The following is a 26,266-nucleotide window of genomic DNA, read 5'->3' as shown; positions in this document are numbered from 1 at the left end:
TTTTTATTACTTATTTATTTATTATTATTATTTTTTACCAGTACAGAAAAAGCCTGTGGCTTTCTTGCACTACACGGCAAATACTATTACCATAATACCAGAACAATTAATAGAAGAGTGATTCAACTTATAACTGCATGACTCAAACAACAGAGTGAATCAGGCGATTCCCCTATGAGTCATGAATTTGTTGTTTTTTTTATTTAAGCACCAAACACGGAAGTCTTTAGAACCTTTATTACTTAGTTTCGTGCATAGGCTGAAGGTTGAAAAGAGGGTAATTTTCAGGAAATACTTGTGAAAGGAGGTTGTTCCACAAAAAGGAAGTTGAACGAATAAATTAGAGAGAAGAAAAGTTGGTTCTGTGAGTTTGGAGTTGGACAGTAAATGGATGTTGGCAGGGATGGAACACGTGTTCGGAATGGTTTGTAAGAGAGAGAGAGGGGGGGAGAGGAATTATAGAAGCTAATTCAGAAGAATTAGCTTCTATAATTCTTATAGAAGAATTCAAATAATCTAAAATGGAAGTATCTATAGAAGAGATAGGCAGCAGAAACAGAACTTCTATGAGACAAATAAAACTATTGCATTAGAGTCATTTCTGGATAGGGAGTAGACACATCAGGAATATACTCAGTTCCTTGACGTAACGTGACCTCGAAAATGCCCTCCGCCTACACACGACTCGGACTCCCTCCAGTCACCATGTGGCAGAGTAGAGGCAGTGAGATTGCACACTAGGTAATCCGTATGTCTCCTCAAGGGTTACCGATAGGTTCGGTCTGGTAGACTATCCAGCGGCCGGCCTACAAACACTATTTTAGAGCTGTACCCTCGAGATTTAAGGAAGATTGGATCTTGCCATGAACCCCATCATAACCTGGAAGGCCATCAATCATACTGCATGATGGAAGAGATGGGGGAGTTGGCGTAACTTTTCTCTGGACGTTAAATAAGGGTTTCACCATTTCAAGCTTCCAGGAAGCAAAGTGGTAGTATTTCACCAGTTGACGAGAGTCATCTACCCCAGCAGAGGATTCGGACGTCGCAGAACGACCGGAATTCGTCGAAATTCGGTTCACTTGAAGAAAGAGTCACTTCAATATCAGTTTCATTAATGTTTTAGACTCTGGCAATCTAAACGCACCTCACGGAAACTAAAGAAAATATAGCACGTGGAGGATACCGAGAAAGATGAATAAGTAACTGGCTACTCAATAAGTATTAAAAAGGGTCTGAAGCAAATAATAATTATAGGTAGGTACTTCCCCTGTTAGTAAGTCTATAACACTATAGTATCACAGAAATGGCTAGGTTAGCAAAGGCTCGTTATGAAAAATTAGTAGTAGTAGTAATGGAAAATGATGCAATAAAGCAAGCTTATATAGCATTAGCCAAAAAAAAAAAAAACCAATAAACCTACACAGTTCACCCATCCGTAGCCTCCAAGGATTTGTCTAGTTCTTCCTTGAATTTATTCAACCCATCCACTTTCACAACAGCAGATGGAAGCCTGTTCCAGCAATCAACCACCCGTTGGCTGAAGGCAAACTTCCGCACATCTATCCTGTAACCATCCATCCTTCTCTCAACTTGAATTTATTCCCTCTTCACGTGTGCAGTCTCTGCAAGCGGAAGAAGGCCATTAACATTCAACTTACTCAATCCATCCAAGGCTTTAAACACCTCTATCAGATCTCCCCGCAGGTGTCTAGTCTCGAGACGCTGCAGTTTGCAGAACTGAAGACAAATTAGTGGTTAAGAAACCAAAAGGAGGCAAGCAATTTTACACGTATATAAGTACAAAGAAGAAAAAGAACGAAAAAATCGGATTTGTCCCTTTGCATTATGAATGAGGGAAATTCACTGATAACCCAGAAGATTCAGCTGATAAATTGAAGTGGTACTTTGTTTATTTCGATTTGAACAGAACATTTAACTCGATCCCAACAAACCCACAGCTTTAGAAGCTGGAATATATTTGGATCACAGGTTCCATAGATGGATGAATATACGATAGCAAGCAGAGGGTTGTAATTGATAGTTTAACCCGCTACCCAGATCCTGGTTTCGACTCTGGAGTGTGATCAGTTTGCAGGCAGACGTTAGGAAGACTTCAGCAACCCAATGACTTGATACTAATACTTTACTACAGCCCATTAATTACTTGTTTCTTAGAAGAGCAAATGTTTCTTTATATTTTTTTACCAATCAGGTAAAAAAGGTCCAATTGGTTTATTGTGTTAATGAAGTTTTAGTGGCTGTATCGGAGTAAATTGCTTAATTAAGTATCTGTTTTCCTTTAATTACACAGCAAGGGGATTCGGTGTTTACGTAGCCTACCAAGGTCTAGCTATCATCGCAAAGGTCACCGCTGGACGTTTCTCTACAGCGCGTGAAACTTGAAACGCAAAGAATGCAAGAAATGTAATTAATCAGAAATGTGTGCATTCTTTTGTGCGTCTTCCAGGTATCTTGGGCTCTTATGATTTTCTTATGCATTGCATAGAGATCGTTTAAAATATCTAAAAGCAGATAATTTAATTCCAGGTGTTCTAACACTTGGCATTCCACTAAAGTGAAAGACGCTATCTTAAATTGCGGGGGGACAGAGAGGGGAAATAAGCTGAATTTAGAGATGGGGAGATTTGAAGGTGTTGTAGATTCTTCTGAACTGATGAATGCCCTTTATACTTTTTTTTGTTAGTATCCAAAGATCTAGAGAACGCGTGAAGAAGGCTGTTATGGTGGTTTGTCTTTTTTCTGTTCAGAATAATATAATTTAAAAAAATATTAAGAAAAATCGTGAAAAACAGAAGAAAAAAGTGCTGTAGTATATAGTGATGTGTCTCAGATTCGTCTTCAGAGTTCGCTTTATAAAATGCAAGCTGGATTAAAATCCAAGGTCAGGTACTGGTGTTTAAAAGTTGCGTTTTTCTTTCTCCACATTCTTTCTCTTCTCGAATTTTCTATTCTTCAGATTTGGATTATTCACATATTGCATCTATTTAATGCTAGAAAAAGACACCGGATTTGATTCTTTAACCCAAGGCAACGAATCTTTGCTTAACCTTTGTATTTCTTCCGTGAATTTCACAGAAATCAATGAAACTAAAACTAAAGTACGCTAGTTCACCATAGTGACCCCATATAAGAGAGTGGTTGGTTCAGTAGCACATCAAAAGTCACCATAGCAACCACACTTCGAGTAATAGAATAACTGAGGCAAATAGAAAGAGAAACTGTTTTTATACAGCCAAGATTTTTGTCGTACATTATAAATGCCCCAGGAAACTGATGGAACATCATTTTAACTCAACAATTATATGCATAGAGAGAGTAATGATACGAAATATTGGTTCATGGGTGAGGGTCACGAAGATTGGGATGTCGATTATTGTTTAATGATCCTTAATGAATTTCTAGATTCAGATATGACTGGTGTGTACGAAGAGGATCTTTTAATATAACCATCAACATTTGCAACGAAGAAAATCACGCGTATGTTAGATAATGCATACTTCCTCTGGTCATAAAATGTATCTTTTGATATCCACCAGCAACTTACAGGCTATTGCTAGGAAACATTCTCATTTTTCTCAATTTGGTGGCTGACAGCGTTTGCCAGGAACGCACTTAGCCAAGAAAGAGGTTACAAATACGTCTGTAAAATAATTTACTAGCCATGGGGACGAACGTGTTTAGAGGAAACTTTCTGCTCCCCAGGGAAATATCGAAGAAGGATATCTAAGGCAGATAAAGTGATAGAAATATGAGTATATAAAAAGAAAAACAGAAAATTTCCCGATATGTAATGTGTGTCCACTGAGTGCTAATATAAACTAGTATGGAAATTCCCGATGAATATATTAGTATTAATGATCGAAAGGTAGACGTGTGAATTCTATAGTTTTACAGGATGCAGTAAATCTTTCTCTATTTCAGAAACGTATCACAGTTTCTGAGCCAATGAGAAACTTCGGTATTTGTTCAAACTTAATAAGTGGAAACCAAACGTTTTTTTCCTCTTTTCTTTTCTGTCTATACTACTTTATCCACATTTAAACGTATATTTAACTTAATCCAATTTCACTTTCCCCACGAGTAAACTAATAATTTTTAATTGTTAAAAAGATAATTAGGAATATGTTTCTAAAGATATTCGAGTCGTTACCATGGCGACCAAATTTATGAAAGAACGCTGTACATCGGATAATGTAATGACAATTTTCAATCGTCCAAAGATAATAACGTTCCGCGTACAGTACACGCTGTCAGGGGGGGCAGTTGCCATGGCAACGTGATTTATGATCTATTGAGGGGGTGGGGGGGATCAGATAAGCGAGATATTGTTTTCGTAGTGAAAAATAATGCTACATAAGGAGAAAAATGGATCCCAAGTTCGAATCGAAACGTAAATACACAACTGTAGACTGCGAATATATTTTTCTCTTTTTTGTTTCCATTTTAGAGAAGTTTTTCATTTGAAGAACTCGAGAAAGGAGCTGCTATTTCTTGGTGTTTTTACTAGCTATCTACCCTGATAAGCTCACAGCATATACATAATATGTTCACGTATCTGCTGCCAGCTTTACAGAGCAGAGGGCCAGTGAAGTTCCAATCTCTAAGGTGGGCGTGCCTAAATTATACAATGATGGATTAATGTCTTCCCTGATAAGCCAGCAAATTATATTTGTCATAAGCCACACGCTCGAAATATTTCAGCGGAAATCTTCTGATAAAATTAACGTATAGAATTAAAATCTCTTAATAAATCTATTTAATTAAAAACTAATTTTAAAAAATAACTTTATTACAACTTAAGAACGATTTTATAACCAATTAGGTCAAATATTCATTGTTTTCTTGACCACACACTTTTATTCTTAAAGACATCAATAAAGGGCCCAAGGAATATTTCGAATTCGAAGTTGAATAATCACTTTAAAATAATTTCCTAATAGATAAATGCGTCGAAATTCCTGCTGACTATCAATCATTTTCGAAATCAATTGAAGTTGTTCTATAGGTTAAAATGTATCGGTGTATACGAAGTCTGGTGCTTTCGTGTTAATAATATGCGGATGTATTTACAAGAAAGTTCACTTAGAGTCATCGAGTTGGTAAATTTGAAAGTTTTTTTATATATGGATGATATTTTCCAGAAAGCAATTAGAGTACCATTAAGTACTATTAAGATACAAATGTCCTTTTGCCTCAGTCCACGATGTGTTGCTGGTTTGAAAAAGAAACGCATGCGCGTGTGTGTGTGTATGCTATTAAGTTTTCACGAGAGCCTGTTCTTCCGAAAGCCTTGTATAAATTGAACAGATACAATAGATCACAATCGCAATTCGATAATTGCTATTGGATTAGAAAGGCTGTGGCTTGAAGAGGATACGTCCAAACACTGGCAGTGGCCAGCACAGAAGAGCTCCAACAACTGAATCTCTTTGAGATGAATTGAAACAAAGAATTATGGCAAGGTCGAGACAGCCTTCTTCGTTAGCTGAGCTCAAGGTCGTTTTAAAGGAGTACAATACCACCAGTTTTCTAACAGAAATAATTATAAAGTCTTTCAAATGCACTGAACCAGTTTACGGCCAAAACGCTTATTGATTTGTTTGAATAAATGGACATTTTATTCTTAACTACAAGAGTTCTATAGCAGAACATTGGTTCTTACTGGCGTGCACCAATGGATATTAAATGTATTCAATTCCAACTAAATATTTTAATCAGTGCACTCCTGAACAGTTTCTTGGGTCTTGCCATCTTGTGAGAGTGCGTGAATTAGAGAGAGAGAGAGATTCAGATTCCATGGCTGCTGGAACAGATTTTCTAATGGAAAGCAGTATTGTGGAGCGATTTATCTTGGGTGTATAGATATGACTCAGAGGACAAGGTCCAAAGCTCTCAATAGAAACAACGCCATCACGAAAGTCAAAAAAATAAAAATAGGTTCGGCAATCATATTGCATATTTTGACAAAGTGAGGTTGGGGTTATCACAGTTCATTCTGCGAGGTGCTACCCTTAGCGCAGTATACTACTAGATAGTTTTTGCAACGGTGTGGTGACGCAATCTGCCAGAAACGATCAGAAAATGACGAAATGATTGGTTTCTTCACCAAGACAATGCGCTGTGTCACACGTCGCTCGCCGTGTGACTTCCGGCAATTTTTGACGGACAAAAACATGCTCTTCGTGCTGTACCCACCTTATTCTCCTCATCTGGCACCATACGACTTATGGCTATTCTCAAAATTAAAACAGGACATGAAAACAATTTGATTCTATTCAAGATATCCAATCAAACGGGAAACACCACCTAAACAACGTTCACAAAATAAAACTTCCAAAAAATGGTTTGATCAGCGCCAGGTACGAAGGAATAACAGTATGGTTACAACTGTAACCATACTGTAACCATACGAAATAAATGAATAATAATTAATATTTTCTGCAACATTTACCTTTTTGATCAAACCTTGCATAGCATGGAAGTTTGCAATGTGACCCTCAACATGTCGATCGTTCCCAATCATTGTAACCAGAGTGGAGTAAAATAATAATAACATAATGCGTAACTTATTTCAAAAATACTTTCAGTGACCGTAATGGAATTACACTGAGTGATCACTGAATTATAACCACCTACCTAATAATTCGTAGGTCCTCCTTTTTCCCTCAGAACAGCAGCTATCTGACTTGGCATTGATTAAACAAGATGTTGGAAGCATTCGGGAGGAATGGCCAACCAAGTTCTGTGTAATGTGGTCAGCAATGCAAGTGTGGAGGTGATTGGTGTATCCAAACGCCTGATATGCCTTTCCATAGTGTCCCACAAGTACTCTATGGGATTGATATCGGCTGAGTTCGGAGGCCAATCGATATGCTGGAATTCAGAACTGTGTTCCTCAAACAATTCCTGCACAACAAGTGCCCGATGGATCGGCGCATTGTCAACTTGGAAGACACCATTGCCATTCGGGAAAAAGTGTAACATAGCGGGGTGTACACAGTCAGCAAGCAGTTAGCGATAGCGGAGACCACTGATACGTTGTTCCACATGCACCAAGGGTCCAAGTTCCTGCCAGTGAAACATGCCCCACACCATACAACCGCCTCCACCGACCTCACTTTTGATACCATGCATGATGGACGAAGAGCCTCATGTTGTTGACGCCAAATCCGTACACGACCATCCACGGTGTGGAGTAAATAACGTGACTCATCCGACCAGCACACCTTCTTCCAGTCTTCTACGTTCAACTTGCATGCTCTTTGCACCAGGCAAGTCTTTTACGCCGATGAACCTTGGTTAGGAGAGGATGCCGTAGGGGTCGTCTGCTGGTATAGACCATGCGTGCGACGTATGGTCATGCCAGATATTGTTCCGGGTTGGCCCATGTTGTATTGGGCAGTCAACTCTTCAACAGTGCTGCGCCTGTACGAGTCGTCGGACCGGGCGCTCACCTTTAACATCAACCTTTCGCTGATCTTTGCAGTTTTGCCGTCGGGTCGTTGTTTGACCATTTTTATGCCAGTTCTGGTACACTTTAACTGCGGCGACCCTCGAACACCCCACCAGTTCAGCCGTTTGGGAAATCGAGGCACCAGCTCGTCGAGCACCCACAATCTATTCTTTATCAAAGTCCGATAAATTCTTCCTTTTACCCATCACCCTCGGAATTTTACTACCTACTGAACCACTGACTTTATCTATGCTACGCAGGTCGACTAACTCCACACTCTCGCCTCACGAGGTCAACGGGTCGCATTCAATTTTCATAGAGGTGGTCATAATTCAGTGAACACTCAGTGTATATCCTGTAGCCAAATGTTGTATTTTATAGTTTTATTAATATATTTGTTTATTATTTATAATTCTTCAATAACTTCGAAGAAACAGTCATCAGCGTTCTAAGTTTCCAGATAGTTTCCTAAAAGTAGTTTATGAATTCTCATTAAAAGGGTATTATTTGGTGGTCCCAAGTCTGATTAATCTTCTTTGTACAAATATTTACACCATAATTCCTCGATGAGTCAACAAAACAATAATGTTGTTACTATAATTTGTGTAGTTGGTTATTCTTTGGTCTTCAGAGAAAAATACTTTTATTTAAGGAGGAATTGAGGCTGTAAGAGACAAGAACACGATTTATTTCCCAGATTATTTACATAATACGAATGGTTATGCAAATTTAGTCTAGATAAGTTCTTTACAAAAAGATTAAATTGCTTAATATTTTATATAACTTTGTAAATTTAAAATATTTAGTTTTTAGTTAAACAAAATGGTTGGTGAAAAAAAGCACGTAATTTTGAGACTGCGCACTACACTAAACCAAAAAATTTTAAAAAAGTTAAATTTTTAATAAGTATTTTGATAATTTTGAAATTTTTACAAATATTTTTTATAAAAGATTGTTTTTAATTTTACTTTAATTGTGAATAATGATTAATAAGTTTATTTTTCCATAAATATTGGCCAATACTTATAAATTTATTTGAACATCCTCTTTTCGGCTCAGATGCTGGACTGCTGTTTTAATTTGTAACAGGCATTAAAAATTAAAACAGTTCCTTTTTATTATTTTGGTATCGTGGCAAATTTATACTGATTTTACCAAAACAAAGAGCCAATTAAAATCTTCTTATTTTCGACTTTGTGCAACCGATAAAACTTGATTTTGTCACTTAAAGCTTAATACTGCAGAAACTAACTGTTTCTAACAATTCCAACAAGTTTAGAATCCAAAATGCGTAGCTGTCTGCTTCTCTTTGCATTCAAGAGTTGTTTCCGTACACGAATTTGTTTATTATGAAGATGGAGACATCATTTTCCATCTACGCAATGGTTTTCAATCTCTCTTTCTCTAGTAATCGTGAGTTCAAATGAAATAAACTAGAATTTAGAATAAACTAATACGAGCCAGGCTTTCAAATAGCTTATTTCCGTACGAATTGTTTACATTTTGAACTCTGGCAGCGTCTTCCAAAGACGCAAGTTTCTTGAATTGTGATAAAGCATAGCTGATGATAATTGCTCTTCACGGTTGACAGTCATAAGTGGACAAGGTACAAATGATAGTGTGTCGCCTGCTGCTTGTGACCACACACACACACACAGTGAATAATCACCAACAAGTTCTAATCATCCCAACAGCTGCATTAATAAGTACATATACTCTACACCGAGGAGACGTTTTGTAAAGGATCAGTTAATCAGATTTAACATGATTCACTGCCCTGTCTGCAGTCTGTCTCTTTCTCTCTGTTTCCCCTCCTCGTATGTGTCCCCTCTTCTCTCACCAATTGCTGCTGACATATGCTGATGTTCCATGCCTTTGGATTTACTACGCAGGAATATTTCATGCCACCAATTTTGTTGCATTGTTCCTACAGGATGCAATCAATGTACACGGAGGTTTATCATATCTCTTCCTTCACCTATTATATGATGGATTAGTCTGACACTTTATTAAATACAACAGATAAAGGAATGACAGGTAACCAACTAGTAGATGGATGGATGGACAGATACGCAGACATACAAATAGATAGATAGAAGAGAGACGGATAAATATAAAGATAAACGACAAGGGGGGAGGGGGGAGTAGATAGAGAGACAGACAAAAAAGAGAGAAAGAAAGGAAGATAAATAAATAGAAAGACAGACGAAGAAGCGATCAGAAATGTCATACGTAATTCTGAAGAATATTTTTGAAGAACATCTTCTCAATATGTATTGTCTAGAATTAATCCACCTGCTTCTGTTACTTTAAAATCAGCATTCAAAACTTGTTCAGCGTGAAAGACAAACACAAATTGTCAATTCTCTGCGGCCAAAGGAAGCTGTTGAAATGCTGCAATTCAGAAAATTTTAAAACCAAACGCGAGTGGCCACAAAGAATCAAAAAACGGAGTCAGGCAAAAGGACACAGGTGGCAGCTGTCTTATAGAACGGTCTCTATGAGGAGATGGACGTAAATGACGGGTGTCAGACACTAGCGATGAAAGATGTCGCTACACGTGCCGTCTGCATCGCCTTCTGCATTCTGGAAGGGTACCACAAGACTTGTCAAACGACATTTTGTTTCCCCCAACAGCCAGACACTGGAAAAAAAAGAAAGTTATACGGTTGCAGGAGCCTGTTTGCTTTCAATCAGAAGTTGAAAAAATCGCGTGCATATTTCAGTGGTAAGGGAGTATACGCTTGTACTTATTTTCTAAGAGAGTAGGCTTATATCAAATATATCTTATATTTAAATGATAAGATTTTGGCAATTGGATAGGCAGTAACTTCAGATACATTTTTTAGAGTTATTCCAGATTTAAAAAAAAAAGTATCTGCGTATTCAGTCAATGGATAAGTTAAAACTACTCTTTTAACTTACAGTTTCATATTAACTTTCTGATAACTTCATAATTTTCATAGAGTTAATAACTACAAATGTAGTTATTTAAAACAACAATTAACTTCAAAAAGCAACTAATAAAATTATTAACTGCTTAATTAAAATTATATTGATATAAAACTATAATTTTAGGTGGTTAGGCGAGGACAGCGATTTTATTAACACATGCTAAGATCCGGCTTCCAAATATCCAAAGAATGCTCTGATAATTTGACCAATGAGATGGGTCAGACTCGGTAAACTCAAGCAAATATTTGAACCTGTTTAACGAGTGGTGATCAACTGGTAGGTATTGTGAGGCATTATTGCGGTAATGATATATACTGAGTGGCCACTTTATTAGATGAATCTACTTAGTAGCGAGTAGGTCTCTTTTAACCCTGAGAACAGCTTGGTTGTTGTAGAGTTTAAGTGCATCAGCAACTTAGGCCATATTGCACCTTATATAATATGTCTGTAAACTGCGTGTGTTCTGTGGTCGATTTGCTGTTTTTCTGAACGAAAATCCCTAGTTTTTGGGGGGAGAACCACGCTGTCCTCGCCTGAGACCGACTAACTCGGCCACGTTGTGAAAAAGACCCATAAAAATTCCTCGCGTCATTGACAGGATTCGAAATCAGGTCTTTTCCACACCTTGTGGAGAGGGTGGTGATTATACTAACTGTGCCACTCAGGAGGACACAGGATGAAGGTTCTTTCTGGAGACTTCGGTCATGCAGGGTAATCCACCATAATTTTTAGCATGGTCTAGTACTTTCTTGGCAGTGGGGAATTGGGATATTTCCATTACGTGCTCGTGCGATGTGGTTTTGAAAGAGGTAATGATGGAACTATGACTTCACTGTACCATAAGTTGCATTGGAAATGGTCTCATGGGGCTCCTGTTGTCTCGGATTATCGTAACCGAACCTAGACAGATGTTGAATTTATCTCTTCAGCATCGAATAGAACAGATTGTTCTATTCGATGCTGGAATTCGATGTAAATTCTATTCCTGCGTAGACTTCATGCAAAAACTTTTTTTTCTAGATAGTTGATGGGGAGCGGGTTCTCCCCTGTTCTGATTTATGCTATGCATGATGGATGGCCTTGGGAGCAATGACTAGTAGTTGATGGGGTGTTGATTCTATGACTATTGTCATCAACGTTTAAGGTTAGCCCTAGCCTTTGAAAGAACCATCTGAGGCCGCAAATAATCCACATTGTATCCTTGATCACAAAAAGTTAAAATAAAGTATTTGATATTTTTTTTGTTTTTTCGACAAAGAAATTGAGGCTGTCAGGGGTCCATATACCCAGTGTAATTTCATGTATTTTATGATTCATTTGCCTGCTTTGGTTAAAGCAAATCCCGAGTTTCTGTGGTGGATGCGCTCTGCACCCCTCACCAGAGACTTGCAAATAAAAAGTTCATAAAAGACAGATTGTATAACTGGTCACCTTTCCGAATTCTGTTGTGATCTTTATGGTGTAGCTGACTGCTACATCATTAGTAAAGCGAATAGCTGAGGGATATATTTTTAACTTCCTCTAAGAAACTGATATTTGATACGATATTTTTTGTTGGTACCAAATCTACCTGGATGTTTTTGGAAGACTATTCCCATGAAATGTGACTAAAAGCCTTCATAGTCCCTGCAGAGGTAGTTTGGGTAATATTTTTGCCTAGCTGTCAAATAGTCCTCTCAAGACAATATTTTCTTTGGTTTATAGAATTACAATTCTTTTCTGGAAACACTTAGGAGTATTTATCGAATTCTTGAGCGCTAATTGTTCTGATGTTTTCTCTTATGTGGAATGGGTCCTGCCGGTGGAAAGAATTTAATAAACTACACTAACATTAGTTTAAAATTGCGTTTTTTCTAAGGGGTGGTCGTCTTCTAAGATTGTGTGCGTTGCCGAGTGTTAGGCCATCAATGTTTGCATTGCTGCTCCGACTGTAGCTGAGGATTGGCTATTAATTTAGCTATGGTCCCTAATGCACTACCAGGCTATAGCTAGAGCTGAAAAGTCCTGTTCTGCACTCAGATATATAATTTAACGAGGTAGGGGCAAAACTATAATTTAAACTTTATATATACATTTTTTCTGGGGATTCTAATAGAACAATATGATCTTTTCCTTTTGAAAATTTACACAGAGAATAAAATTATAATACCAGAAACAGTCTTTTCAAAAACTTAATATTAAAATAGTAAACAGACACATTATCAATAATTAGCTCTTTCTTCTTACTAAAATGGAAAAAAAAAAAATTGTTGAAAAAGAAATGCTGGCCAGTGGCCAATGTTTTTTGATTCCGTTAGGTACTTCCTATCTTAGTTACAGATAGGAAGATCACTGGGAAGAAAGAAAGATTATCAGTTCATTGTAAATGGTTATCTGATACCAATGACCACCATAAGGAATGTCAGTATACCACATGAGTTGCGTTGGTCTGTAGTTCACAGAGAAGAGGTAGGTCTAATGATAATTAATTGCAAAGGTGATGTCATATCGGTGCGGGTGAATAATATAGATCGTTAGATGTTGCCGCAATATTCTAACCCAATAATAATCTATTTTGTTGCTTTTATATATAATAAAACGATAATTCTTTAGATATACTTAGAAGGCTGAAATTCTTGGCTAATTTTGTTTTTATAAGCACTAATATATTAAGTTGTATTTTCAACAGCATTTGTAATCTGTCACTTTTTATTTCTAAATAAACGATTTATGTTTTTGTGTCTGAATTGTATCAAGGTATCATCGGCTTTATTATTGTAAATGGCAAGTTTCCTTTCACATTTAGATGATAAATAATTGAATAAATTGCGTGTATAAATAAAACAAGGAATAAGAGGAAATAGTTCATTTGCTTGGAGCCACAAAATCGTGTGGAATTTTGGCAGAACGCCATCATACCGTTAATAATAAAACAGAAAACAAAATGTTGTGACTAAAATGTCCCCTCTCGTATCTTTATGGGGTGTGTTTTAGGTAGAAATTCGAAGAAACAGCTGAAGTCTAACGTCTATCGGGTGTAATTCCAGGAAATAATTGGTTGATTGTTCCAGGTGTTGTGACAAACCTTTTCTGTTTCTTCCCCGGTTCTCCTTTAAGAGTTTGAGTGAAGGTAGTTTGCTATTTGAATTGCATACTATCGCCAGACAAGACAACTGAGGAGGTCAGTGACATATGTTATCAGCTATTGGTCCGTTGTCTACAGACAGTAATGATGTGGCTGGAGCAGGTTATACGTGGTCTAGCCATATTGATGATCGACTCACGGTACACTGAGGAAACATTTTCATTTGTTTTTCCTGTCTGTCAGCGTGTTGTCAAGGGAGTAGGTAAAGGTGGGTCGCTTAGAGGGGAACAGAAATTGCCGACGCATGTTCAATAAGAGCTTTATTGAAAGTCCATCAGAATCTACCAAGGATGGAGCGATTAACAGATTGCAACAAATCTGTATGGCTTCACTTGAGTGGTCTTTTCATGCGCACCGTCAGACGGAACACGACTAATAGTTGCGTTTCCTTTAATAGCTTATCCTTGGTAAACCATATCTACACTTGGGTCTGCTTATAATGATGTCTTCATTTAAGAGAATGGCTCTTCGAAATATATAAACATCAGTAATGCAAAGAAGTGCTCTCTGGGAATGACTCGGGCATGCCATTTAACTCTATTCATTGTAATTAAAAGCAAATAATTACGAACGTTTGCTCTTTTCCATTTAAGAAATCTTTAGTCGATTTTTGTGATTTTATTCACGATTTTAAACTTCACTTAGTGAACGTCGACTGTAAAACCTTGCAAAAAAAGTTCTCGTTTTAAACAACACGTAAATTGTCTGAGATTTATGATCTACTGCGAGTGTCCCTAAATAATAAATAAAGATGTGCAGTTGGAGCTGCATCTTCGGATTCTAGTGATTGGGTAAGTTTGTTAACAGAAACTGCCATAGACGAGTTTGAAAACATTTTCAAACAATGTTTTTTCTATATTTCCATAGTGGCGCCATCTACTGATAGCTCGAAGATTTCTCTTTTAAAAAAGTATGCCAGTTTCAACACCGATCGAGTTAGAAAATTTGAATTTTCTAACTCGATAAGTGTGAAACTGGCGTAATTTTCAGGATCCAGTTTGAAAATTACATTTTTCTAACTATAAAATAAACGAGTTAGAAAATTTTGTATTTTCGAACTCGTTTAGAGTTAGAAAATAAAACTTTCTAATTCGAATTAGAAAATAAATTTTTTTTTTTTAATTTTTCTAAGTCGAGTTAGAAAATCCATTTTTTTATTTTCTAACTCGACTTAGTAAAATTAAAAATCGATTTAGAAAAATCTTAGTTGAATTTTATTGATTTTTAAGAAAGGTATTTTAATTATTAATTACAATTAGAAGATACAGATAAAGGAAAATGCGATTTATAAGTATTTTAGCTATCGGTGTTAATGAAACCATAGAACTGTATAGCCATTTCACACCTAATGTAATCATAAATTCAATGAGTGCTAATTAAATGAGAGCTTAATGAAACTCGACGAAGCATGTCTATGTATGCTATATGACTTCAAAATACGTTTTATGCAATCTACTGAATCTAATGCTGAAGACCCATTCAGTTATTTATATGAGGATAACACTCTTAGAGATATTTCAATCGCTGAGAATGCGTTATATTATATTAACAACTTTCAAGGCCAAACTGCTATGTTCAGAGCGTTGTTATCCAATTTCGAAATGTCATTAGTTTAGTCTTAACAGCTGTATTATATTAAACCAATCCATCACTCGCTTTGAATTCAGTCCACTATCAAATTTGTGCCTCACAAATGACTTATTACACCGTTGCCATTATTAGACGATAAATTAATATAAAATTCTTTTAGAGAACTTTCAGAATAAAGATTAACTTAATCGCTTAGGGAAAATCCATTGTGTATTTTCAGAACCTCCAAGTCGAATTAATTCAGTCTTTTTTTGCCTGGAAATATCCGGAAGTAGTCTAGTGTGGAGATTAATTCTGTTTGTGTATGGAGATGAAATTATTGCGAAGTATAGAGAAATTATAACGGTGAAAAATAAATATTTATACAAGTTTCTTTAATGATTTCGAATTCGTAGCAATTTAGGGGAATTATTTAACAATAATGGAAATTTAAGTATTTATTTCTAAGTCGATGAAGTCTGTCCTTGTGACTTCAGGAAAAAGCAGACTTTTCGCTAGGCCTACAATAATGTTTATTGAAAGGAAAAAATGGGCCCAATTTTTTAACGCATAAATGCATATATCTACTACTCTCCTGCCTTTAGTGAGTGGTTGAGGAGACAGTGTACCTACCGCTGTGCGCGATCGCTATTTTCCTTCCATAGCAACGGATGAAAAATTGATTACAGACACACCCATAAAAGGGTCATGGATTTCAACCTGGAAATAAAAACTTTTCGAATAATAATTAGCTTGGCTATTAAATACATCAGTTTTGCGACAGATGGCAGCACATACTGAACAGAATTACATTATCGGCCTATTAAAACATAGATCAAGTGTTCCTATAGCTGTTTCCAGTTAATTGGGTATCGTCAGGATGTGCACAGAGGCCATAAAATTAACACGTAGCTGGCGTATGTCAAAAAACGCTTTTATCTGGTTTCTGCAAATTCCTTCATCTACTCCTTAATTCGAAAGTCTATAAGATGGGCAATAATAATATTAATTTATTAAAAAAAGTTTTAATTTATTAAATTTAATAACTTAATTTATTTATGAAAGTTGGTAGCATTAGTGAATATCGTTCTCCATTAGATACACTTTATTATTTTAATCTTTATATGGTGTAATCACCGATTAAATAATATAGTAAACTTTTTCGTGGTTTTATTAGAAATATAAATTTTGAGAAAGGTTTGGGGTCTAACCTTCACAGGAACAATTTTACATCCAGTAATTCTAATAGGGTATGCTTATCTTATCTGCATCTTCCCAGTGATAAACTGGATCTTCAATAATCTCGTTTCTATTGATGTCGTCGAGGTAATTTTCCCAGTATCCAGCAATCTTATATCAACCATATACATTTATTTTCTGGTTTCCATATGGTTGAGCACTTGCTTTCTAATGCTTTTATTTTCATCATTGCAAAGTCTTATTTCTAGGGACCTAACGCTACTTAAACTCAAGAGTATACGCACCAGACAAAGAAGATGCTACAGGGTTCATAAGTAAAATCTCAAGAAGAAATATTGATCTTTCGCTGCAGGCAGGAATGGTTTCGTGTTTCGTAATCTAAGAACATGTTAGCCTCTTAGAAAACCAAGAAGATAAGATGATAATAAACGTACTGAAAGTCTTCAACAAATGGCTTACTCTATCAGATAATACACTCTTCGTTTAATTTAGAAATACAGTATATAGTATTTGCGTAATTTATACTTATTTCGAACTTTATCAAAAAGATTATTTTACAGTATTATTAGTTAATAATGAAATTTGACCACGATCCAGGAAACATTATTTGAATACTGTATAAATTTTGCAAATCCATTAAACATTAAGTGGGGATGTTCAGAACATTAAAGTCACTGTTCTACTTTTTGAATAGCAGTTTTTAATGTTACTACCATAATCATTATACCGTCACAGAGGGTAAGTAGTTAAATTTATAGTAGATCAGTCGAAGCTTGGGAGAGAAGAAAGAATTTAAATTCAAATGGCATTTGGACTTCTGTAAGTCCTAAATTTAGGAATACGGTTTTGTAGGTTATGATATTCAAGAAATGTGCGATACATTTGAATAAAGGTTGTATCACAGAGGAAAAAAGAATGAATGAAGAAAACGGAAATTTACGCGCTTTTGTGTCGAAAAGTGAATGGATTGGAGTACAATAGTTACATATATTCTAATGGATTTCAGACAGGATTGGGACATTTAAAGAGAAACAGCATTTAAATGTAGATATCTAGCAAAGACAGTGGCAATGATTGAATGACAGAATTCGATTTTTATAGCTTTTATTCACAACGTAGCTGAGTTAGGAGATTTCGTGCGATGGTCGCATGGTTTTCTCCTAGAAAGTCGAGTTTTCCTTCCAGCAAAACGATCGAAGAATACACCCAGTTACAGACACAATATACTGACGCCTCGCAGCCTTTGGCTCTTAACAGATACCTAAATTAAATGCTGCATGAAAATAGATTTTCTGTATCTGCAACAACAGAAAAAAAAAAAAAAAAACTCCGAGCACTCAGTTTCTGCATTACCAAAAAGTGGCCTTCAGATTTCCGTTTTGAATTTACCAATCCTTATGAGGTCCAACCTTCTATTACACCCTACGAGTTTATATCCTTGATAATTAGTTTATATTCGAGGCAAGCGCCTGAGCTTTTCTTGAGCCCCATGGGCTCGCCTCGCCTACCAGCGAGAATATACTTCTCTTTCATTTACTGGTCCTATTCAGAGTCTCATATGCTTCATTTATGTTTCCCTATTTAAACTATTCTTCACCATTTTGATCCGTCCTTCTTTGAACAAGAAGCTCCGTGTATTTTTCTAGGTATGCCTCGAGACCATTGTTCTCTCTGTTCTCTAGGTGTCTTAAAGAACAGAGGGAACAATTGTATCTCTCTCCCTACTTGTAAAGGTCCTGTAAATCATTAGACAGGACACCATGTGCTTCTTAGTCGCCTTTACACCGCATAGTAAATTTAATATCTAATTTTATATGATATAACTTACCCCACACTGGGTATAAAATGTCCGGTTCCAGTCCTGTCAATAATGCAAAGAACTGGTTTTTTTTTTTTCTGGAAACTCAGCTTTTAGTCCAGCAAACAAACAGGAAAATTGAACGCCGAACACATGCAATTTATACACAATAAATGAGGCGTACTTAGTGCTTAGGTCTAAGCTGCCGATGCACCTCAAATCTTACAATAACAATAACATCTGACATACAATATCTGTTTTAATATCAAATAAGATCATCATTATAAGTAAATTCCGAATTTTTATTACCCAGTTGCAAAACTTCACATTTAGAAGAACTGAACTTTATTTTTTGGACCATGTCTTAACCCAACCCAGTCATTCTGCGATCCTTTTGGTTCCAGTTAATAGCCTCCTTTCTACTTCACATCATCAGAAAACTTTAACACCTATTTCCACTTCTTCGTCAATGACATTATGGTAGATCAGAAATCGAAGGAACCGAAGAACTGATCCGTCGGTTCACAACTTGCTACGCTTTTATACCCTGAAGAATATACATTTATGAATACTCTCAGTCTCCTACTTTTACCCCAACCCCTAATTTAAATAAAGAGTTAACTAGTGATACCAATTTGCTCTAGTTTACATTGATCTACCTCTGAATCATTTTCCCCTCCACCTTCACTAACCTTTCTAATAGACACTATTCCAAGATCGCTGTATCAGTTATTTTACAGAAATCTGACTCCTTGTCAATGTTTTCCCTTTCTTCGATCATTCTTTCAGCGGTAAAGATCGTTACAAATTACCTATTCAACTGATCTGCCACTTCTGTTGGGCTTTCTATGGCTTTTCCGCTTCGATCAAATACAGAGTTTATCTGATCCATTTTCTTTTTTTATTCACGTATGGAAAACTCATTGTCACCGCTTTGCAAATGATTTCTCATACTCAGTTTTCTCCTGTCTTACTCCATCTGTGGCAGTTACATATATGCTCATTATTCTTATATAAATTTCACTGTTTATGAGGATACTATGTAACTGTCTGATACTTTCTTATTTCGCTCAATTAAACTCTTAATTGAGTACCTTTCTGCACCTTTATTTTGTGGAACTTCTCCCCTGTAACGAATGCCTTTCTGGCTTCCAAGATATATCTCTTAGATTCTTTTCATAACAAACCCGTATCTAACAGACATAGTTGATATTTTTCCATATAATTGTCTCGCCAATTAATAGAACCCAACTATAACTATGGTTCTCTATTTCTCTTAAAATTGAAGCTCTCACCTTTTCCTTTAATCCCAGAACTCTCTTTTAACGATGCCCAAATTATGACATTGTGGTTATTACCCATTACTGGTTTCTGAACTGTCAAGTAATGCGGCTTCCTTGGCGAGAACCAGGTCATTGTACTTCCTCGGACGTATCACTACCGCTGTTAGTTCCTCCACTGCCACGCTTTTGTTGCACTTTGGATCCTTGGTGCGAACCAGGTAGGAGATATTAGCATCCCCTGTACCTTTTGTAGCATGTTGAAATAAATAATGAATCATCCATACAGTAAAAAACAGTTTCTGCACTACGAATTACACGCCCACGATTTCCCTTAGAGGAAGGATGAAGTCGCCCAAATTGTTAACCATAATGAGGCAATCACACTTTCTTGTCCATTCAAGTTGCCCAAAGAGATTTTTGTCATATTCCTCAGAATCATTTGGACCGTAACATACCTTCCTGTTATCTTCCCTTTACCGCAGGTCATCTCACGACACAGACTCAACGTCCATCTGATTCTGGATACAGACACAACCTATATCTTTTTTCATACTGGTCAAGCTAATTTTACTCTGGAAACTTGTCCATCACTTTTTTTCACACTATGATGAAATTATCCCAGATATTCATCAGGCTGACTGTGATAAAGTTTGGTAACAGTCAGCCTGAGAAAGCTGCACCTATAACGAGGAACGCTGCTAAACCAGCTTATAGACTTCCGCCCTATGCGAACCATGAAATAGGCGCCATTGAAGAACAATGATTTCTTATGCGGCACTCTGGGTCTTCCTAAATCTTCCACTGGCGCCCTAGGCAACCGCGTAGTTCGCCTATATGGAGGAATCGCCCCTGGGTATGACCTATAACGGAAGATGAAACCACCACGCGCAAAAAAAGGACAGAAGAGGAAGCTTGTCACTTTTCTCTTAAAGGTTATTTGGTTTGTTTGAAGTATACACCGAGGTAATTAAGGCAACGAAACATCAGTATAGTGTCTTTAAATTATGTGTGTTCTACAGTCGGTTTGCCTGTTTTGTAAGATCCTCAACCAAGACCAACTAACTTGGCCATACTGTGAAAAATGAGCATAAAGGATCCTCCCGTTCAGATAGGTTATAATCCCATCTGATGAGTTAGAATTCCATACCGCCTTTACCATACGATTTGAAAGAACAGCACTAGTAGACACTGTGCTAGTTCAAGAAAACTGATCACTCATGGTTTTCACTTACCATGAATAGAATTTCTTTCCATTATTTTTGAATTCGAAGAAAAACCGGCGAGGGCAGCTTTATCTCAGTTAGTGCGAAAGGTGTACAAGGTGGCAAAAAAATTGGAATTAGCCCTAAAGCACAGGTTTTAAAACCGATTAGAGAATTTCAGTTAGGATTTGCAACTTCTGGTAATACAAAATTCATTTAGAAGTTTTGGAATAATTGTTAATTCGATGATTTGGACAGTCCCCTCTGCATTCATACAATTATTTGGACTGTAATTATATCAAAATGGAAGATGATTTTCTTCTATTAAAAACATGTACGATAATTATCAAAAAGCCAAACACTAAAAAGCATACAAAATTAGGAACTATTGAGAATCTTGTTATTTAAAAATATGCATATAAATGTTGTTGTTGTGATGGGGGTTTAATATGCACGAGCTGCTGGGGCTATAGTGCGCCTATATAAATGTATAACAGTGAAAATTACCTTCTCAATGCCTTCTCTCAACCGTTGCAATACTACGTGGATATAAAAATATTAGATTTTTTTAGAATCAAATTTCTGTCAAACAAGCGATGTTTTGAAGGTTAATCAAATTGAGGGTTTTGGTTGAATATCTTAGTGTAAATTAACAATTTAGTTTCATTTTCTTTATTCGCGTCTCTGATAAATAATTCTTTCTATACACTTTTCAAAGTCAGTAGCTAAATAGGTTCAAATTATTAAGGTTTCCTGAATTTTTTTTTCCTACTCTCAGTTATCCATTTTATGACTTTTTAGTGTAATATTCAGATCATTTAGGACTTCAAGATATTACTGTAGTAATTTCTATTCATCGTGACGTCATTAGGAAAAAGTAAATCATACAATTATAGGGAAATGAATGAAGAGATAACAGTACGAACTAAAAGAAAAACCATGCTAATTAGTTTGCAGCCAGGCCAAAGTAATATTTTCTTTGTTACTTGAAAAAAAGAAATATCATTATAGACTGAGAGTGAAAGCGTTAGGAAGAAGAAAATCACTTGGATATGCGAGGGCATTAAAGATACAGTCAAATAATAACGAAAAGAAATTCTGAAACCCTGAGAAACTTGGATATATTTCCAAACATCAACATTGGTTTTAGCTGGTCCCAGCTTTGACATCTATATTTATAAATCAAGGAAATTTATAACTAGATAACATCGCAGAAAAAAGGCAATTCGTTGTGGCTAAATAAAACTACATTGTACTTTTTTTCTGATTCAATTAAAACATTAATTTTTTATCATTTCTGAAGTCTTGGATACCTTATAATAAATCGCCATTTTATTTCGATAAATAATATATTTTATAATAAAGAAAATCAGACAATTCTCAACAGTAGGTGGCGCCCAACAACAACTAAATCCAGGACTGCAAATCGTATTGTTTCTAAATCCCTGATGCAAAAAAAATAGGAAATTTTAAAGAAAAAACAACGGAGATTTTTCTCCCTCTACAAAATAGGTTTTCTGTTCTTTTTAAACATTCCGAAATAGCAAGACCTCGCCTTACTTTTTCTAATCTTAGTTCAATTGGTAAAAATGCGGCCAACGTTTAATCTCAGCTGTAATGTCACACTAAGTATAGTTTTGAACGTCAAAGAATAACTGTTTCTTAATGTTTATATTACGTGAATTTACTTTAGAAACACAAGAAGTGCTTCCTAGTCACGCTATCATTAAACAAGTACAGAGTGAAGGTGGGAAATAATTACCCTTACGTTTAAATGTTCCATCAAGTTCATGGGTGTCTTAGATGTATTGCCGACATTGTGTTCTTCGTATGAAGGGTTAATTCACGTCATGGAATTCCCACACAGCTAAAAAACCAAGATCGAAGACTCGCTTTCAAAATGACCTTTGAGAATTACGTACGATTATTGCGTGATAGATAATTAACTGGAATATCTGAGGTTTCTTTATGCCTTCTCTCTCTTTTTTTTTTCTTTGATAACTTTGAAATGTGTCGCACGATTCAGATACCAACTTTGAAAAAGAAAAAGCTTCTCTCACTCTGTAGTTATTTTATATGAAAGTTCAATTTGACGAAATAATTTTTCTCGTTGGTTTGGGTTTGTTATTAAACTTTAATGTCAAAATGGCGTATAGAGTCAAGTTTCCCTGGTTGTTTGAATACAAAAGCTCATGTGATGTCTATACTACGTGACCACTTTCCCCTACAAACCACAATGCAAATTCTGTTTCTTTTCCTGATGGTTTTTCCAGAAAAGGTGTATTTATGAATTTTGCTTATTAAAACAAACCTTAAAAATCCAATAATTATTTTTAAAAAATTAAATTTTTGTTGTTCAAATATTTTATATAAATAGATGAAAAATAATCAATCTTGTGAAGAGCAGAGCAAATTAGCCGAAAAGTTATAGCAAATACATATTAAAATTTCGAACAGTGGTGAATTAGCCGATTTTTGACAGTCAGTGAAATTTATATATATTTATTTCCTTATTAGTACTTAATATAAATATATATAACTGAAATTTTGTTTTTATTTTAGTCTAATAAAGAATAAATACTTAGAACTTTTTTCTACAAAAAAATCAATTTTTTCTTCAGTTAATTATATTAGAAAAGTTATGGCAGTACACATCGAATTTTAATAATTTTTTTCTAAATAACTATTAATAAATATAAAACAAATTCGAAAGTTACTGTTTGCACAATAGCATGACGTCAAATCACGTGACCACTTTAACTAGAAACTTCACTGCAAAACCAATTTCCTTTCTGGATTATTTTTCCAGAAAAGGTGTTTATGGATTTTGTTTTTTAACTGTGTATGAGGTCAAAATAAATATATAAACTCTTCTGGCCCCAACCATCAGAAAAATAGACGAATATTTATTTATAATAAAATAAAATTTATTAGTATTGTCATTTTGGAAATTATATCTTGACGAAATTTAATAGGGATGGTCACTTGTGATTATTCTTGTCTAAAAATCTAATATAGTTAAGGTGCATTAAAAAAATCTAGGCCTACTATATTATCCAGGTGTCTGTGGTGTATGGTAGTTTATAAATAATTTCTAAACGCGATAAAAAAATCATATATCAGAATTAAGGAATATTTATCCATCTTAAGACATGTATATCTTTAACAGAATACTATAAATCAATTATCTTAAAGTTAACGATCTTGTGTCCACCTTTTTGACAATTCCTCCCTCTCTATCTATCTGATCGCTCTCTCTGCCACTGTTAAATCTTCGTTTTCTTCCTGTCAACACTAACATTGTCCTCTATAAACGCATCTTTCACATAAGGTTCCGCAATTTGCATGTCAACACCTAAATACACAGTCTTATCCATATTGGATAACATCAGAATAGCTTTTCATACGTCAGCTAACAAGATCGTTTTCTGGTCTCTTCTCCCACTTCGCAACTCCCCATAATAATTAACGTGTGACGTTGTGCGTCGAAGTATCAAATAAATGCCACACAGATTTACCTGCTCTTCTCGGCTGTCTTGTTAAACCGTGAACATACCACTGTAGATTGGTTTACGCATTAAAACCACGTGACAAAGGCTATACAACGCAAAGGCATCTTCGCATGAATAAATGAGGCTAGTAGTTCTCCAGAAATTATCCTAAGAAGCAACGTTGAAAATCTATTTGACGAAAAGCAGAAGCGTGAAAATTCGAAAATTTCAGTAGTAGCGCCACCTGTCGATGATTCGCAAAATGTCGGATTCCTAAATAAACCTCTTTTTTTTTATGGAAGCATGACAAATAGAATATAAGGTCACAGAGGAAATTCTTTCGTACATTCAATTTAATGTGGATTTGGTAGTTTTTTCTTGAGAACGAGAGATATTAATCGTAGGAAAACTGAGTCTTCCATCACTGTCTTCAGTTAATCCCTCCCTCTAACCATTGATAAACAAATGAGAAAACCAACCCAACTGTATATCACTTCATAACATCAGTGTTTATATTGGTGTTAAGACACAGTTTTATTTGACAAAATGGGCACTTAAAGGACTACTACGTGTTCTATTTTAGAGCAACTACTTTATTTTAATCTTAAATACTTTATTTGCATAGTGCAATTAGCATTAAATAAACGTAATATTTTCACTCACATTTGACACTAATAATCCATTCGTGGCACTAAAATGTTTGTAGACACAATAAAGCTCCACTTCTCTAATGTGGTTCTGCAATTCTTCTCTTGCATAAATTCCATTCATTTTAGCACGTACTGCTAATTAATATTTGTTTTTTTAATCATATTCTATGGCATTCTGTGCTGGTTATTATTATACCATATACTCTAATTCTAATAATATATTTTTAAAATCTACACTGGTTATAAGTTCCTCACTTTTGTTTGGAAACCATTAATGTTATAAAGCTATAATAATTTTTCGTTGATGTACTTGAGCTATCTCTTATAACTAACGAATATTGAGTTCAATAACTGAATATTAGAACTTTAATATATGATATAATGATATGTACTATTTTGTAAATAATGTTTAAAAAATTAATAAAAATCAATAGAAATATCCAACCTATGCATTAATCCAATCAATCAAGAGAATTATAGAAATATTTTACGTCACTCAATAATAGAATCTTGTAATTGGCTTCGTGGTACGTCATATTTCTGTTGTTTTTAGAATTTTTGTTAACAGTTAGTGTTAGCAAGCAAGAAACAATTCTGAAATTTAAAAAAAAAATGGACGTTTTAATTTTTCTCAGTGATTATCGAAATAAATTACATCTATAAATTGCCCATACAGAATAAAATATAGTAAACATCGTTATGCTAGAAACTTTACAAGATTAAAGCTTACCTGAAGCAATGAGGAAGGCTGAAATTGGAAACTCCAGAAAAGCAGGCTCTGTACAACAAGCATCCTGTTATGGTCCCAAAGGTGCAGGTTTCATCACTCACAGTTGACAGCACACAAAACAATAGAATTCGTTGACGAACCCGAGTTCTTTAGAACTGTTGTCTCGCAATTGTAAACCTTTCTTGAGGATGCTGTGATTAAGTGATCGATTCTCCTTAAAGTCTGCGAATTTAGAAGAAAAATGTTCTGTCCAATTTAGTATATATTAAGTGGCTGGAGTTGTTAGGAGAAACGAGTGAAGGCGGTTTTATCCTATTCACGCACACACACATGCACACCTAATTTTCAACTGGTACAGGAAAGGGCTTACAAAACAAGCTGCTTTTAGCCTGCTTGCTTCAATATAATAAAATATAATATAAATAATTGATAAATCGATTATGTTTGCAGTATGCTAGAATAGAGCGGTATATATATATATTATATTATTTAATATATATTAATATCTCGTTTACATGTCTTTACATAATTTACAGGATTATATAGAATATTATGGTGACACTAGAAAACATATATTTGTTATGTATATGCGTTACAATATATACACAAGCAAATCTATACAGCTTAACAAGATTTCTTTGTATTTACAAGTATAGGAAAACTGGATGGTAAACAGACCTGAATATTTTAAAGGCCTCAAAATGGAACTAGTCGCTATGTACCTGTTGAATAACAGCTAATTTTATAAAAATTATTCCTCATCCTTTTTCCTGGACATCGTGGCTGG

General features: G+C 35.4%; 1 protein-coding gene across 1 annotated transcript in view; it reads right to left on the bottom strand.

Moving 5' to 3' along the window:
- LOC150085412 (alpha-1A adrenergic receptor-like) overlaps window positions 1–25,681 on the bottom strand; it is a 146,647-nt gene extending 120,966 nt beyond the window's left edge. Inside the window, exon 1 of the mRNA XM_090373209.1 lies at window positions 25,480–25,681. The gene's annotated coding sequence lies outside the window, so the exon portion shown is untranslated. The remainder of the gene's footprint in view (window positions 1–25,479) is intronic.
- Window positions 25,682–26,266: the final 585 nt, after the last annotated feature.

The sequence above is a fragment of the Mastigoproctus giganteus genome, chromosome 5 (assembly GCF_048544385.1).
Source record: "Mastigoproctus giganteus isolate SK-2022 chromosome 5, ASM4854438v1, whole genome shotgun sequence".
Classification (NCBI taxonomy): Eukaryota; Metazoa; Arthropoda; class Arachnida; order Uropygi; family Thelyphonidae; genus Mastigoproctus; species Mastigoproctus giganteus.
Note: the sequence above shows the minus strand (reverse complement) of the source record. Positions and strands in the feature narration are given on the sequence as shown.